Source organism: Rhineura floridana, chromosome 11 (genome assembly GCF_030035675.1).
Source record: "Rhineura floridana isolate rRhiFlo1 chromosome 11, rRhiFlo1.hap2, whole genome shotgun sequence".
Taxonomy (NCBI): domain Eukaryota; kingdom Metazoa; phylum Chordata; class Lepidosauria; order Squamata; family Rhineuridae; genus Rhineura; species Rhineura floridana.
The window spans coordinates 10,752,919-10,771,531 of NC_084490.1; the positions used below are offsets into that span (position 1 = coordinate 10,752,919).

The window sequence follows — 18,613 nt, forward strand, 5'->3', positions numbered from 1 at the left end:
CCATATTGCACTGTGATCAATGGGACTGTTGATTCATGCTAACTTTCAATTCCCTAGTCATGTTTTAGACACATTGGCCATCAGCCATGAAATGCATGTCAGAATCTGATAATGGGTGGAGAAGTTGCAAGCTATGCAGTAGTGGTTTGAAGAAGAGGGACAGAGAGAGAAGCTGGCCAGTCGTTTTTGTATTTTCTCACTCTTAACTCTCTGTCTTGTTGGCCAGGAAAGCTAGAAACACAGTACTGGTTTTGGCCAGGATACAAAAAACAGCGACTGAGAAGATTCTGCCAAAAGAGGTTCTCTTCTGAGGTTGGCTAGTAAATAATGCAGAGCAGAAGAATGTAAAGTCAATGAGGACAGGATTTGCTTGGAAAAGTACCATTTAAATATTTTAAAATAAAATAAATGCTGAATGCGTTGAATTCTGGGGATGTGGACCAAACAAGCCACCCATTCATACTGCATGCTCTCTTTGCATGATCCCATGGTCTAGAGATATTTGAAATCCCCCAGAATAATTTATAGAATGGTGGGGATGGGTGGATTTCACCTTCCCATCCTATTTCTGTATTAAACTGAACATTTTTTCCAAATAATATTTATTATGATGTATAAAATCTGAAGTAAAATAAAAAATTAAATATATGTCTTTAAATGAATCTTCTTTCAAAATACTCATTCCGGAATGCATATCCCCTCCCCCAAAAATGAAGTTCACTTGTAGACATGGAGGGAATGAAGGGAAGACATATTTTTTCTTTGTAAATATTTTTTTTTTTAAACACAAAAATATTGGAAGATTTGCATCAAATAATTCCAACTCCTAACAGAAATGAAATGCCATTGGGTTGTACATAAAGGGAAAATCTCTCCACAAAAACCCAAATGCCAACAAACAGGACCAACACCTTCACACTTAGAAATACAGCACATTGGGAAGAACCTATATTTTTAGATGTAGGGGCAAGTCAGTCACTACCTACTAAATTCCCATTGTTTACATTGATAAATTTATATTTACTGGACCATCAGTGTTCTCCTTCTTTACCTCTTCTTTCTCATTAGCTGTTCTCTGTTGTTCAACTCAGGCCTCACCAAAATAATATAGCATTTCGGGAAAAAGATGCACCCCAGTAACCCAGCACTGGAGCCCAGAATGGAGAAGATCTCCACAGCCACCATATATTTGCCCTTGGTACTCAAGTAGGTTGGAACAAAGGACAGCCACACACTGCAGAAGACTAACATACTGAAAGTGATAAACTTCGCTTCATTGAAACTGGCAGGTAACTTTCTGGCTAGGAAAGCCACAGTGAAGCTGACAATGGCTAGGAAACCCATAACCCCAAAACACAGTAGAACATGGTAGATGAACCTTCATTGCATTCCAGTACAATTTCTTCAGTTATTGAATGTGTGTCAGCATCTGGAAATGGGGGAGAGGTTGTCAGCCAGATAGCACAAACAATAGCTTGAATTAAGGAGCAGGAAAGTACAATGTGAGCTGTTAGTCTTTCCCCCACCCATTTTTTCACTCTGGACCCCAGCCTGGTAGCCATGAAAGCTAGAACTACAATGGTGGTTTTGGCCAAAATGCAAGAAACTGCCACTGAGAATATCATGCCAAAAGCAGTTTGTCAAAGGAGGCACGACACCTCCTCAGGTTGGCCAATAAACAGCAAACTACAAAGAAATGCAAGCAAGAGGGAGATGAGGAGAGCATAGGTGAGCTTCTGGTTGTTGGCTTTGACAATGGGAGTGTCCCTTTGCCTGATGAAGATCCAAAGCACCAAAGTTGTGATGAAACAAAAGGATAAAGCAAAACTGGCCAAACTGAAACCCAATGGTTCTTCATAGGACAAGAAAATTATAACCTTTGGAATGCATGAATCCTGTATGTTGTTTGGATACTGATCTTCTCTGCACTGGAAACAGTCATTCATATCTGAAAAAATAAACACATTGAGTGGGGAAGATAACTCATTTGTACTCTCCTACAATTATATTTACAAGAAACCATACTGAAGAAGATCCAAAAGCAATTCAGGTTTTGTGAGAGCACTGAACCACAGGAATAAGAACCCCCTCACGTTATTTCTGCTTTCTTTGGATTACACAAAGATATACTGACAGACACACACACACATTATCATCACCTCCATCTTGTCTGAATACTATGGCTAAACCAAGAGAGGTCTCCTAATGCATTTCAGTTCCCAGGTTTCCCCATTACAGATAAGCAAAATTCATCCACTAGAAAGGGATAGAAGCAATGGTACAAGTGCATTGTTTGGGATTCCAGATTGACTAGTACTGAACTGCAACCTTACAGTAAGTTGCAGATTTTCTGTCAAATCTTAATAATTATGGCTCTAGTTTATCCATACCTATTTATCTCATACTGTTATTCCTAAGTATATATCCCAATGTTTGCTCCCAGTGATTGTAATAGGTAGCCCACCATGACGTGTAACACATCAAAATGTCATCATGTCCCTCATTACGTGATCTTCAACTGGCTAGAATCACACAGTATGGCGGAAGACACAATGGCATGGAAGGGGAACAGAGAGGATTTTCATCATTGCTGTAAAGCCCAGATGGGGAACTTCAGGCCCAGAGGACAAATGTGGCCCTCCAGGCCTCTCGGGACATTCCCCAGTCATTGTAAACTCTTCATCAGCCTCACTTTGTACCCTCCTTGAGTGTTTTTGCCTAACTTAAATGTGCCCTTGAACTCTAATAATGGTTAGTGCTCACTTGGAGGAAGGATAGACAGGAGGTATGTGGATGCATGTATAAAATAGCCTAGTGTACAGTTATCATTTGTTTCTCTGTCCACTTGGCTCTGGACTTGCCCACCACTTGCAAGTGGCCTCTGGAAGGCTTCCCGCAAAGGAATGTGGCTGTCTGGCTGAAGAAAGTTTCCCTATCCCTAGTGTAAAGATGATGAATAGTCACAAAAGAAGCAGATTAAAGTTACTTGGGGAGGGAGTAGTATACAAATCCTTAACCCCACCCCCTTTAAATGGATGATACTCTGTTCAGTCCTACTGGATATGCTGCCATTTATTTACTTTTGTCTTATTAAGGCACTATGCACAAGCTTATGTACACATGAGTGGCTTTATAGGAACACACATTCTTGTCAGAGACTACCAGCACCATCGCTGGAACATCAAAAACTTTTTAAATGTTAGAGAAACAAATGTTGCCCTCCTCAGGTGAAACCCCCTAAGATTGGGAGATGAAAGAAGCAACACACTCCCTTGCATCACCATTACTCCTACAGTAATCCAGTTGTTGGCATCTGAACTTCTTCACCATAAAATATTTTCCAGTTACCGGCATTAGAGATCATGGCCAATATATTTGAGAAGGCCTATGTACAACATTTCTTACCTGCCTCATTTGAAATCTTCCCCTCTGGACAAGGAAGGCAATCATAGCAGCAAGACTGCTCCCCTTCCCTCTTTGTCTTGCTAAAACCCGCATGACATTTGTCATTGCACAGAGAAATGGGGATGGCCTGTCCATAAATGAAAGGCACAGAATGTTATGGGTTTGAATTTTCTATCTCACTACTTGAATACAGTTAAGAATTTTTCCACATCGGGACTTCCGGGAAGTGGTGCTGGCTGGTGGTTGTCTCTGAGGGAGCTCTGCCTCAGAGGAAGCTTTTTTCAGGTTAAAAGCCAGCCAAGAGGAATCTTGGACTGGCTTAAATGTTCTCCAAGGTATAGGAGAACCGATCAGATCTTCCACAAGACTTCGTTGAGCTGTCGGCGGCTGGAATTGATCAGGAAATTCCTGAGATAAGAAGGCAAGCCGATCGGCTGAAGACGGAGTCAGGAATTCCACGCAAGCTGAACTGGAATAAAGCGAAGCGTTTTTTCTTCTCTCAAAAAAAAACGTTCTTAACCAGCGAGCCCACTTCTGCCTAAACCTTATCATTCGGCTTAAATTACTGCAATAAAAGGGATTTGTTTATGAATCAGCAATTGAGAAACCTGGGTGAGTCATACTTTTTCTCTTTTAAATATAATTAAGGAAGAAAGAAAATATAAACAACTTATATACTTTTTTTACGACAAAAAGCTGGCTTGAATTTGGACTTTTAAAGTTTAAAAACGGATGAGAGGTAATTATTATATTTTGGACTATTTTTCTCTTTGGACTATTTCTTGTTGGATGAATCCGCTGCTCGTATATGCTACTAATTGTTTAGTCTTGGCAACCAGAATTGTTTTGCATTCTTGGAAGCAGATAAGGACTGTGTTGTGCTGGCTGGATTTCAATAATAGGCCTGGAATATTAACTCTTCTTTTTGGTGGAGGGAAAAAAAGAAAAGAAATAGACTGCCCTTAGGTTCTGAAACAGTGATTAATATTAGAAATTAAAGGCCTCTTTTTGAAAATGACAACTAAAAAAACAACCAAGGCCCAGGGGCGAAGAGGTTCTATTGATACACAGGAAGAGGATATACCCCCAGAAATGTTTCAAAAAATAATGGAAGGGATTAATGCTATAAAACAGGAAATGAAACAGGAAATGAAAACTGAATTGACAGATATAAAAGACTATATTAAAACACAAGTGGATGAGATTAAAGGGACAATTGGGCAAATAAAGGAAGATGCAAAAAATACTAAAGAAAAGGTACAAACCTTGGAGAATAGAACAGATATACTAAATCTGGAACTAGAAAAAAATTTGGACTATTTAGCTGTGACTGAAATGAGAAATAAAGAGCATTGTTTGAGATTCCGTGCAATCCCTGAGGAAACAGGTGAAGACATTAGAGATAAAATTGTTAATGCTTTAGTAAAATTTCTGGACTTGAATGAAGATAGGATGGAATTTGAAATAGACAAAGTTTATAGAATTAACTCCAGATATGCAACAATGAAAAAAATTCCAAGAGATGTGCTTGTTCATTTCGTAAAGAAGACGACCAGAGATATGGTTTTACAGCAACACTTTAAATATACCTTTAAAATTGATGGTAAGGAAATACTGGTGATGAAGGAAATTCCTATTAGACTTTTACGTAAGAGAAAAGAATATGCTTTCCTTACAGAAAAACTTAAGCAATGCAAAATTCAATTTAGGTGGGACGTTCCAGAAGGAGTGATTTTTACATTCAGACAACAGAAATACAGACTGAATACTGTTCAAAAAGCAAGGGACTTCTTGAGAAAAGCTTCAAAAGACATGGAAGAAGATAAACTCAAAGATATGGATATAGTTCCTGGGAAACAAAGTCAACAAGGATATGCAGAGGAGGGGAAGGAAGATGATGGATCAAAAGGAGCATCAGGCAAATTTTAAAATACACGCTTAATGATGGATTACAAATACCTAACTTGGAATATAAATGGAGCCAACACGGCGCAGAAGAGAAAGAAAGTGTTTCATTATTTGAAAAAATTAAAATTGGATATAATTTGTTTACAAGAAACTCATATTCAGAAGAAAGATTCCAAATATTTGATTTGTAAAAATTTGGGTGAAGAATTTATTTCAGCTGGACCAAAAAAAAAAAATGGAGTTGTTCTCTATATTAACCCACAATTGCTTCCTAAATTGGTATTATTGGACGATAGTGGTAGATTTGTGGGGGTTGAAATTACTTTACAAGGTACAAATATTTTGATAGTGGGTATTTATGCCCCCAATGAAGATAAAACAAGGTTTTATACAGGACTTATGGAAAAATTGTCAGAGTTTTCATATGAGCATTGGTGTGTCATGGGTGACTGGAATGGGGTAATCTCACCAAAAATTGATAGGCTTTCTGAAAAAAATATCAAAGAGACACAAGGTAAATTACCGAAGATTTGTTTTGAACTCATGGAACATTTAGAATTGGTGGATACCTGGAGATATATAAATGATAATGCAAAGGAATTTACTTATTTTTCAGAAAGACATAAAACATTTTCGAGGATTGATATGATTTGGATGTCAAAAATTTTAGCGAAGGATATTTTTAAAATGGATATATTACCAAAAACTTTTTCGGACCACAATCCTGTGATATTAACTTTAAAAAAAAAAATCTTGGATTTAGATGGAGACTAAATGAATCTTTATTACAGAATGATAAAGTAGTACAAGAATGTAAGAAGAAATTAAAGGAGTTCTTTGAATATAATTTATATAAAGGAACAAGTGAAAATATTGTTTGGGATACTAGTAAGGCATTTATGAGGGGATACTTTATTAAATGTAATTCTGAATTAAAAAAAAAGAAACAACAGAAAATGCAATTAATTTTGGAAGAAATAAAACAAAAAGAGGAAGAATTGAAAAAGAATCCAGCTAAAGTTTCTATTGTAAATCAAATTAAAATGTTACAGAAGCAAGTATCAATGTTGACAGTTAGAGAAATTGAAAGGAAATTAAATTTTGCTAAACAAAGGACTTTTGAATTTGCAAATAAACCTGGGAAATGGTTAGCATATAAATTAAGAAAAGAACGTCAAAAAAATATTATTTTAAAGATACAAGAAGGAGATGAGACGCTGACAGATAATGTAAAAATCAAAAAGATTTTTCATCAATATTACTCAACATTGTATAAGTGTCAAGAAATTCCATCTGAAAAAATAGAAGAGTATTTATCTAAACAGAATTTGCCGAAAATTACAGATTTTCAGAGACAAGTTATTAATGGCCCTATTACGTCAAGAGAGATATCTGAAGCTATAAATAAAATTAAATTAGGAAAGGCGCCAGGACCAGATGGGCTATCTGCAATGTATTATAAATGTTTGGAGGAAGAACTCTTGCTACCCTTACAGTCTACAATGAATTCTATTTTGCAAGAGGGAAAGATACCGGATAGTTGGAAAAATGCTAATATAACATTAATACCTAAAGAGGACCAAGATTTAACTAAAACAAAAAATTATCGGCCAATATCTCTACTGAATAATGACTATAAAATTTTTACAATGATTTTGGCTGAAAGATTGAAAATAATATTGCAACAATTTATTCAGGAAGATCAATCAGGGTTTTTACCTAAAAGACAATTACGTGACAACGTCAGGAATGTTTTGAATGTGTTGGAATATTTAGAACAGCGAAATGATAAACAAGCAGCTTTGATTTTTTTAGATGCTGAAAAAGCATTTGATAATTTGAATTGGAAATTTATGTTCCAGGTTTTGGAGCAAATGGATTTTGGAGACAACTTTATAAAATGGATCAGATCGATTTATACATCACAGAAGGCCCAGATAATTGTTAATGGAGACTTAACGGATTCATGTGAAATACAAAAGGGTACAAGACAGGGATGTCCATTATCTCCCCTTTTATTTATTCTGGTTTTAGAAGTGCTGCTTAGAGATATAAGGCAAGATAAAAGGATTTCGGGATTAAAAATAAAAAAAGAAGAATATAAATTGAGAGCATTTGCTGATGATTTGATAATTGTACTAGAAAACCCTTTGGAAGGAATTCATATATTGATGGACAAATTAAAAGAATTTGGACCGTTAGCAGGATTTAAGATCAACAATCAAAAAACAAAGATGTTGGTGAAAAATTTAACTTTAAGGGAACAGAAAGAGTTAATGGACAAGACAGATTTTACAATAGAAAAAAAGTTGAAATATCTAGGCATCATCATGACAAATAAAAACTCAAAGCTGTTTCATAATAATTACGAAAAATTATGGACAGAGATTAAGAAAGACTTGCTAAGATGGAATAAACTACAACTGTCATTAATGGGTAGAATATCTGTGATAAAAATGAATGTATTACCGAGAATGATGTTTTTGTTTCAAACAATACCTGTAATATCCTCTGATTTACCTTTTAAACAATGGCAAAAAGATATTTCTAAATTTGTATGGCAAGGAAAAAAACCAAGAGTTAAATTTAAATTACTTCAAGACGCTAAAGAAAGAGGAGGACTGGGATTACCAAATTTGAGACTTTATTTTGCTGCCTGCTGTTTAGTCTGGATAAAGGAATGGATCTTATTGAGGAATAAAAGACTATTGGATTTGGAGGGCCACAATCTGAAGTGGGGATGGCATGGATATCTATGGTATGACAAAGTAAAAGTAAACGTAGACTTTAACAATCATTTTATAAGACGTTCTCTGTTGAAAATATGGAATAGATACAAACCAAGGTTTTATTCGAAAATACCATTATGTGTCTCAAGTCAAGAAGCGTTTTATAGAAGAGAAATGTCTGGAAAAGAGAAATGGTTAACTTATCAAGAACTATTAGAAAATGTACATGGAGAATACACAATGAAAGAGAGAGAACAATTGATAAAGGAAGGATATAGTTTTCATTGGTTTGCCTATTTACAATTGTTAGAAAGATATAAAATGGACAAGAAAATGTATGGGTTTGAAATAAGTAAATCTGATTTTGAAATAGGTTTGTATACAAATGATGAAAACATAATTGCAAAAATGTATAAACTTTTATTGAAAATGGATATGGAGGAAGAACAAGTAAAAGAGTGCATGGTAAAGTGGGCAAAAAATTTTGGTCATAACATACAAATGGATCAATGGGAAAATATGTGGAAAAAAGGCTTGAAATTTACATTATGTTATAATCTTAAAGAAAATTTTTATAAAATGATGTACCGTTGGTACATGACTCCAGAAAAGCTGTCAAAAATGTATAGTAATGTCTCTAATGTTTGTTGGAAATGTAAACAACAAGAAGGATCTTTTTATCATATGTGGTGGTCATGTAAAAAGGCGAAATTATTCTGGGCACAGATAGGTAGGAAGATGCAAAAAATTTTAAAGATAAATATTCAGTCAAAACCAGAATTTTTTTTACTGGGTTTTATGGATAAACAAATAGAAAAGAAATATGGAAGAATATTATTATATATGATTACGGCAGCAAGATTATTATATGCACAAAAGTGGAAAATGGAATCAATACCAACAATGGAAGAATGGCTACTGAAATTAATGGACTTAGTAGAAATGGATAAATTGACGTGTTTACTTAGAGAAAAATCGACAGATACATTCCTTAAGGATTGGAAGCCTCTCTTAGACTTTTTGTCGAAAGATCAAAATAAAATGATGATACTGGGATTTGATGATTAATTAAGACAGCTTATGGAGAAAAGGGATTCTGTATGTACATATTAAGGGACAGGTTTGATGTATATTATATACTTATAGCTGATCTGTGACAAATCGGAAGTCAACCATTTTATTTTTATTTTTTGTTGTAGTATTGTTATGTTTTTTCTTACTTTGTTTTGTTTGTTTTTTGGAAAAATTTGAATAAAAACTATATAAAAAAAAAAAAAAGAATTTTTCCACATCATAATCATATTGATTCTACAGAACACTTTTGTCAAACATACCCAACACTGCAGGTCTCTAGGACCCTCAGAGCTCTAGGTCAACTCTTGATTTAAGGAACCCCCTGGTGGGTCCTTCATCTGACAATTTGGGTGCCCTTTTCATCATAGGAATCCTTTTATCTTTGGTTTTATATATACAGTATTCTTTCTCTTTCATACTCCTATAGCCTTCCCCTCCTGTTTTTTTTTGGTTCGCCACTGTGGTTAACAACCTAACCACTTTCCAATTTTCCACTCTTTGCCTAGCTTTCCCTTCAGTCTCCATCTCCTCTGAGGCAAAGCTATCTCCTCCAGTGTTTTCTGTGTTTCCCCCTCATGTTTACTTCTGTTTCTTGCTGGTTTGCTCCTTTCACCCAGCTGTTCCCTGCTTCCCACCCTCCCCTTATGCTGCTTGTGGAAACATCATAAAGCCTTTAACAGTGCACCATTGCCCTACAACTCCACTTCCAGTCCACTTATCACCTCATCTGGTCAGATTAAAACGCGAACTAAATGATTGTCTCCCTAAACCCTATTTGCAATACGCTGAGTAAATGACTTGATAAGACATAAATGCCATACTTGGACAGAGCCCACCTGGTTGAATCTGCTGGGCCACTTGATAACATCTTCATGAATTGTGAACACTTTGTCTGGGGTGGCCTGTGGTTCTATCCTTCCAACCTTGACTCTGAGAAAGGACTGGTTTGGGAATGTGACCCAGTTGATAATATCAAATCCAACTTCTAATTCCTCATTTTGGTCAAAGGAAATCTTTTCTCCGGCAGTGTTGTTAAATGACACCCTTCTCAGAAACTGATGGAACTGAATTGGAGAGAAGGGGTGGGTATGGGAAGGATGCCCCAAAGGATGAAACTTATTATTATTATTATTATTATTATTATTTACCTTCAGCAGTAGGTCCCATGGCAGATTACAGAAATTTTAAACAGTACTAAAAACAGTTAAAACACATTACATTCACAATAGCTTGGACCCTGGATACATACATCTCAAGTGCCAAAGGCCAAGGTAAAGAGGTGCATCTTTAGCATTTTTATATACAAAGCTGGTGATATTTCTCAACTGAGGAAAATAGGTTATAGGTCCTTTAGAAGCTTTATCTAATCATAGCTGTATGGTGGACAGGAAAAACACAGTAATAATAGCAGCTGGTAATGATAGGTACTAAATTAATACAATGATGAAGATGAAACAAAGATGCAATGTGCCTTGCAGATAAAGGCTGCAGTCCTAACTCCACTCACCTCTGAACAAGACCCACACTGAATGCAGTGTGACTTATTTTTGGGTAGGGATGGTTAGGCAACTCACAAATGAAAAGAGAATAAGGGAGGGAGGGAGGGAGGGAGGGAGGGAGGGAGGAAGAGATCAAGTTAAAATGGTGCCTTGATCTAAAAAAATGCAATCTACTTAAATATGAAAGTGAAATAAAGGGAAGGAGGAAGAAAAAAAGGAATTCTGTTTTGCATATGTCTAGTAAATGGCCAATATGTAACACTATATTTGAACCACCCAGTAAAACCCTTTCTCAGTAGAATGAGAAGGTCACAACTAAACTGACCTGAAGTGTTTGTGTTTGTGTTTAAATTTTAAAGTAGTACAACATTATTTTATTTTAATAATTAAATAAAAAAGAAGAACTCTCCTATATATTTAATAGATGTGCTGAAGTGGGAAAAGATGCTTCTAATTCTCCCCCCCCCATAACATGTTATAAACATAATCAGTGATGTTGATTACAACAGTGATATTTATCATCCACTAGTGAACAAAACAGAAGCCATGAAAGACCTTGGGTTGTATTCAGCGAAGCCCTACTCACTGTAGACCAATTAAAATTAATGAACCTAACTTAGTCCTGCCTATTAACTTCAATAGGTCTACTCTGAGTGGGATTAGCATTGAATATCACCCCTAGAATTAAACAGCCAACAATCAAGCCAGGATGGAAAGTCTAGGCTGGTAAAAAGCAACCCTGGGCATCCCTACCAGCACCTGAGCTTCTCCAGACATCACTGAGTCCAGGAACATCCATGAAGTGTGATTCTGGTTTTTCAGAAGGAGTGCAACCCCATACCACACACACAAAGACTCAATTCTCTTGGGAAAAGGCTTGAAAAATTGCAACTCCTCCACAGGCCACATATAGTCCACAGGCTAGTGGGTTCTCCATCCCTACCTTAACGACTCCAGATAACTATTGATAAAATTGCTGGTAGTGATAGCATTTCTTGGAGAGGTGCTTTTGCTCTTACCAAGCCAAGCAGCCAAATACAAGTTCAGAATCTTGGCACTAAGTGGGAAATTAGAGCATGTTTTACTCCCAATACAGATAGTGTTCTGTATACGCCTTTGTTGCCTTTCTCTTTTGTGCCTGCCTAAGCCCATACTTTGCACAGTCACCTGTAGAATGACACTTAAAAAGAGGAGGGGCAGGCTTGGGATGTCAGTGAGGCAGAGCATCTAGGTAACAAGAGATTTTGACATGGTATTGGGATGAGTGGCTGCACCACTGATTTGGTGAGCTCTCCTGTGTTAATCTGTCCAGGACATTACCTGCCATGACTTTTGGACCAGAAGCCTCCAACTCCTTCCATTCACAATTTTTCTCTGATTGATTTTGGATGGATACATGTCATGCAAAGCATGTGCCACAGCATAGACTGCATTGTAGATGCTGTAGCTTTGGCTAGTCATGCTCATTTCAAAAACAGAGACAGGAAGAGTTTCCAGTTTCTCTTCCCCAGAGCACATTTTGCCATCTGTTATTTCTGTATCAGGGTTGAGGAAGAAACAGTTAAATACATGTCCCCAGAATTCTCTGACAAAGCCATCTTCTTTTTCTGATGTATGATTTCTGATCTGAACAAATTTCTGGAATCCCAACATCTCCTTGGTATGAATTGCAAATGATATAGCACCATAGATGAAATCTATGTCTGAACTTCTTTGAAAGGGAATTGATATAAAATCCATCTGGGCTGTCATGATCCAGACCTTTGCCTTGACTGGTTTGCCATCAGATTGTGGTAATTGGATCAACACTCTCAAACTGATCATAGTGTGAAATTCACCGTATACCACTACTACATTGGTAGTGCTTCTCATGATGTCATTGGATGTTTGAAACCAATCTTCCCCCACTACACCGACATCAGTGGAACCTGTTTTTTTAGAAGTTCTTTCTACAAACTCAAAACAGATACCATTTTGGGAATACAAAGGAAGCACATTCTGTACAAATTTCTCTCCATTGTCATCATCAACAGAAATTATCCCAATCCATGTCCACCCAAAGTACAGCAGAAGCTTGAGAATCCCTGTATATTGATGGTCTCCATTTGGGAACATCCGAAGGAAGTGAAAAGCTTCAATGTTGCTATTAATAAGTGGAGAAGAACCATATGTGAGCTAAAGAAAATAAAGGAAAAAAAGAGAAGAGACATGCAAATATAAAACTTCTGGCACGCTTGCCCAAATATTGATTAGTGGTACTATTTTAATGTGACAGAATGACACTGCACGTACCTTTTTTAAATATAATATTTTAATTTTTATGTTTTTTTTAAAAAAATACAGTATCTGATATATATGAGGTAATGGATGTGTTTTTTAAAAGTTCTTGCACCAGGTCCTGCTTGCAGGCTTCCCAGAGTCATAGAGTCACAGAATCATAGAATAGTAGAGTTGGAAGGGGCCTATAAGGCCATGAAGTCCAACCCCCTGCGCAATGCAGAAATCCAAATCAAAGCATTCCCGACAGATGGCTGTCCAACTGCATCTTGAATGCCTCCAGTGTTGGACAGCCCACTACCTCTCTAGGTAATTGGTTCCATTGTCTTATGGCTCTAACAGTTAGGAAGTTTTTCCTGATGTCCAGTCAAAATCTGGCTTCCTTCAACTTCAGCCCATTATTCCATGTTCTGCACTCTGGGACAATTGAGAAGAGATCCTGGCCCTCCTCTATGTGACAACCTTTCATGTACTTGAAGAGTGCTATCATATCTCCCCTCAGTCTTCTCTTCTCCAGGCTAAACATGCCCAGTTCTTTCAGTCTCTCCTCATAGGGCTTGGTGTCCAGTTCCCTGATCATCCTTGTTGCCCTCCTCTGAACCTGATCCAGTTTGTTTGCATCCTTCCTGAAGTGCGGAGACCAGAACTGGATGCAATATTCAAGATGAGGCCTAACAGTGCTGAATACAGGGGAACTAATACTTCACGCGATTTGGAAACTATACTTCTGTTAATGCAGCCTAATATAGCATTTGCCTTTTTTGCAGCCACATCACACTGTTGGCTCATATTCGTATTGTGATCAATGACAATTCCATGTTCCTTCTCACATGTCGTACTGCTGAGCCAAGTATCCCCCATCTTATAACTGTGCATTTGTTTTTTTTTCCTAAGTGTAGAACTTTGCATTTATCCCTGTTGAATTTCATTCTGTTGTTTTCAACCCAACCACAGTATTAGCTATGCCCCCTAATTTTGTATCATCTGCAGATTTGATAAGTGTGCTCTGTACCTCCTCATTCAAGCCGTTAATCTTCCGATTGCTCTCCTTGAGAAAGAGATGCTGGACTAGATGGCCTTTGGCCTGGTCCAGCTGAGCTCTTCTTAATGTTCTTAAGTTTTGGTTTGATGATTACCTTCTATTTTCTACATCAAACTCAATGCTTCAGGTCCATCAAGTTACTTTAGATGAACGTGACTGGACAGACACGGGAGAATGTTTGATGTTCTCTCTCATGAAAGAACAGAATCATATGCATACTATACTGGTTTTAGAACTCAGCTCATTTGAAAAATAAGTTTGCTTTGTGAAATGGCCTGTGAACACTTATGTTTGAGAGAGAGGAATTCAGCCTAAGGACATTTGACACTACCTGGACAGTGGCCCTGAAATACAGGTAATTTTTTATGTTAGTTTAGGGAAGGAGGAGAAATTCAATTTTGTTTGCATTTTAATGAGAAACTATCTAATTAGCACTTCTTGAACCAATATGCAAACAAAAACACAGCTATCCTTCAAAATTTGAATTTCTCTGAATTTTGCAATGCAGTTTCTCCAACCAAACAATACATACAAACATGCATGTATTCATGAAAATATATCACAGGAAAATGCTTGCAAAAATGTGTACATAAGGCCACCTTCCATGCTGAAGCTAAGCAGGGTCAGGTCTGGTCAGCGCCTGGATGGAAGACCACCTGGGAACCATATGTAAGCCGCCTTGGGTTTCATGAAAAAAGAAAGGCGGGGTATAAATGTAATAAATAAAGTAAATAAATAAATTCAAAAATTTGCACATTAAGAGAAATTTGCACTGAAATGCTGATGGATTTTAATGTGTTTTGTTTTTCAAAAAAACCCCACACAATTTTTTCTGTAAATGTAAATACCTTAATTTAATATTGGAAAAATAAGAAATGTAGAGAACCAAAACTGACAGATTTTCCATCCTTGGTGTAGTTGAAGGATATGTAGCATCCTGAGATAATGTAAAAATGCCCTCTAATCTCATAACAGTGAATAAATACCAGCCATGCAAATAAATGTCCCTGAATATGTAAAGAGGCATGCATAATATTTGGGGTATATTCTTTAGTTTATATTACTGGATCATGGTATGAGAACTTGAAAATCTCAGGCTTCTAGAATATAGTCTTTACATTGACCCCAAGTTACAGGATGAAGTAGCTTGCTGACCTCAGGAAGGCAGGTTAACCAAGTTAATAAGGAAAATTCCAAATTCCAGGTTTGCCCAGAAGTAATCCTTTAAACTAAACTATAGTCCATGTCCGAGGTAGAGCTTCGGTCAACAGGCAGATTTTAATTCCAACAAAAGATCCTGCTCCGAACTCATCCCCACTGTCTAGTGGGTATTACTAATTTATTTAATTAATTAATTTGTATCCAGCCCTTACTTCTGGCAGGAGCCCAGGGCGGCAAACAAAGTACTAAAAGACTTTAAAAATCATAAAAACAGTTCTTAAAATCATTAAAATAAAACAGCATTAAAAACTTTAAAAAAACAACCTTAAAAAAGGATTAAAAACATTATTGAAAAACACATTAGAGGGTTCACAGGTACACCTGTAACAAATATTCCTTAACTGTTACTTTTGTACAAGTCTGAAGAAATGATAAGGAATCCTCTTCCCTTTAGGATTTCTCAGCAATATACAAGCTGTGCCATATTATTTCAGTCATGTCAAAACAGCAAACCACATTACAGAGGAAAGAAATGCTTGAAGAGCCTGTTAAGGTATATATGTATCTGTTACCTGTGGGATCTTGTAAATGAATAGGGCGGTTGCCATGTTGAGACAGGTTTCAGAGTCCGGACCCCCAATGACCGTAACCAAATTATTTTAGATGTCACATTTGTAGTTAGGAATGAATCTACCTTGTGTGGAGAGAAGTTCCATTGCAGCAAGATAGGTCCGTCGTGGCCTTAACTTACTGTTTTTGATGTTGAAGCCAAGGCTGATATTGGGCAAGATTCTGGGATTTTCATTGATTTCCGTGACAGCAAATACCAAAGCCAAGATGAGCTGATAGCTCTGAATCGGCATCCTGTAGTGGAAGCATCATGTGGTGTCAGTATGCATCTGCTTTAGAAAATGATATTCACTCAATGCATGTCATTAATGTGTGCTTAATGGACACACTGAAATAAAATAGCCACTCAATGTATGTTTTATTTATTTATTTTTATAAATAATCAAGAAACATAAGGTGCCATACATGTGGTTCCCATGAGGTCTCCCATCCAGGCACTGACCAGACCAAGACTTCCTTAGCTTCAGCAAGGTGGTAGCCTCATGTACGTTCAGACCATATCCTGGGATCAAGGCATAGACACATTGAAATAAAATAGATGGATACCATCCACAAACTGTGATGAACCCTTCAAGGATGGACTCCTGGAACTGTTCTGTTCCACCCTTACTAATTCCTTAATGGCAAAGTGGTGCACAATCCCATGCAGACTTGAAAAAAAATTAAATCAGAAGTAAAAGCTGTTAGCTGCAGATGCAAATATTATAAAGTGAGTTTGTTACATATAGTATATGGTGGAGTTATCTGAGTATGCAGAAACTTTGGATATGGATATTAGATAAGGTTACAAAGATAATAGTTATGGAACTATTTTTATTATTTTATTTATTTATCTTATTTATTTATTAAACTTGTATACTGCTCCATAGCCCAAGCTCTCTGGGTGGTTCACAATAACTAAAAACAAATACAATTTAAAATACATCTTTTAAAAAACAATTTAAAACATAGTTTAAAAATTTAAAACAATATAGAACACATGCTAAAATGCCTGGGAGAAGAGGAAAGTTTTGACCTGGCGCCGAAAAGATAACAGTGTTGGCACCAGGAGCACCTCGTGAGGAAGATCACTCCATAATTTGGGGGCCACCACTGAGAAGGCCCTCTCCCTTGTTGCCATTCTCCGAGCTTTCCTTGGAGTAGGCACCCGGAGGAGGGCCTTTGATCTTGAACATATTAATTTATGAATCACTTTTTGCATATGTGTCAAGACAATTTACAAACATATAAACAGCTGAAATAATTTTTAAAACAGCATAAAAATAACTGAAAATAGGTTATTTTCAGGTGTACAAAATAAACAGCTAAAGGAAAGACCTTTTCATCTAGCTGGAAAAGCTTGTAAAAATAAAAATCTTCAGTTGTCTCCAGAAAGCACAGATAATGGGTTGCTGTCATTTCTCAGCAGGAAAGCTATTCCACAGAACAGGGACAGCCACACTGAAAGACCTGCTCTGAGTTACTGTGGAGTGGGCTTCTGATATTTTAACCAATAAACTCTGTTAGACTCTTATTAGGTTATTCAAAAGGAATTGGTTTGGAAGAGGAAAGAGAATTAATTTATTGTTAATTAATGGCAGAAAAAGTTTTAACAGCCCAATCCTGGAAGAGAAACTAAGCGCTTGAAATGATGAACTAGGAAATAAAGTGTTTGGATATTGATTAAAGTTGTGAAACTAACCTACTGAATTAAAGATAGAGAGAAAGAAAGGAAACCGGGAAAAATGAAGGTTTTTTATTTTTTAAAAAAATGTTATGGTAACATTTTCCTTTTAAGAGTGGTGAATGGGAAGAAATTGATGGGAAACTAGCAGTTATATTTAAGGACTAAAAGTTATATAAAAAGAAAGAGCTGTTAAAATGAGTGATGTTTTAAAATAGTTATTATGAACATTGTATTTATGAAGGAGATTTAAGTGTCATTTGTTTGTATTTTCTTCCAATCATATTTGTACTTTTTGATTTCAATAAAAAGTGGGGGGAAATGGAAAGGTCTAGTAAAATATACAATACCCCTTTATTGCTTACTAATTCACCAAAGATGATAAACCAAATCTAGAGGACCAGCCTACCTGAGAATTTTATCTTTACAGTAGGGCCCCGCTTATACGGCAGGTTCCGTTCTGGACCCCCGCCGTAAAGCGGAAAACGCCGTAAAGCGGAACCCCATTGACTTTAATGGGTCGCGTCACACGAAAATGACACAAAAATGGCGCAAAATGTCGCAAAAGGGAAAAAAGTAGCTTTTAAATTAAAAATGAACGCCGCCGCGTCAGCAGAACGCCTTAAAGCAGAATGCCGTAAAGCGGGGCCCTACTGTACAAATGTAGTGCGATATGGATTTTTAAAAAATGAATTCCTTACATGAGGTCATCAAAGAGTTCCTGAGACGGCTGTCTTTCACAGTTAAAAGGAATGGAAAATATGTAGATTTGAGACAGAATGCCAGCAACAATAAGGTCTCCTGACTGATAATAGTTGTGAAGAATATGAACAGGTTCATGAATAGGGCATCTAGATAAAGGCACCTTGCATGTCGCTTGAGGCATTGGACCATGAATAAACACATTTTGAATGAAAATCTTCCTGCTAGGCACTAATTCACCAGTTTCCACATAGTCAGAGTGCAGTCCAGCCAATAGATGGAGGGTACCCTGTCTGTTTCTAGCCCTACCCTTGAATGATATAGAGGATATTGTTAGTATCCTCCAGTCTTTCTAGTTTTCCTAGGTGCCACTGGAACTCTCCCAGGCCTTGGAGGAGAAGGAGATGTAATGGAGGTTAATTTCCTAATTACAGTGGAGATAACCATATAATTATATTTTCTGTGACATTGTACTATCCAGCAGTATTTTCTGGTTCTCAGCATGATAGCAGGAGATTTGCAG

At 36.8% G+C, this 18,613-nt stretch overlaps 1 pseudogene; it reads right to left on the minus strand.

Annotated features, from left to right (window-relative positions):
* Positions 1-1,020: 1,020 nt before the first annotated feature.
* Positions 1,021-15,703, minus strand: LOC133367331 (vomeronasal type-2 receptor 26-like; annotated as a pseudogene).
* Positions 15,704-18,613: the final 2,910 nt, after the last annotated feature.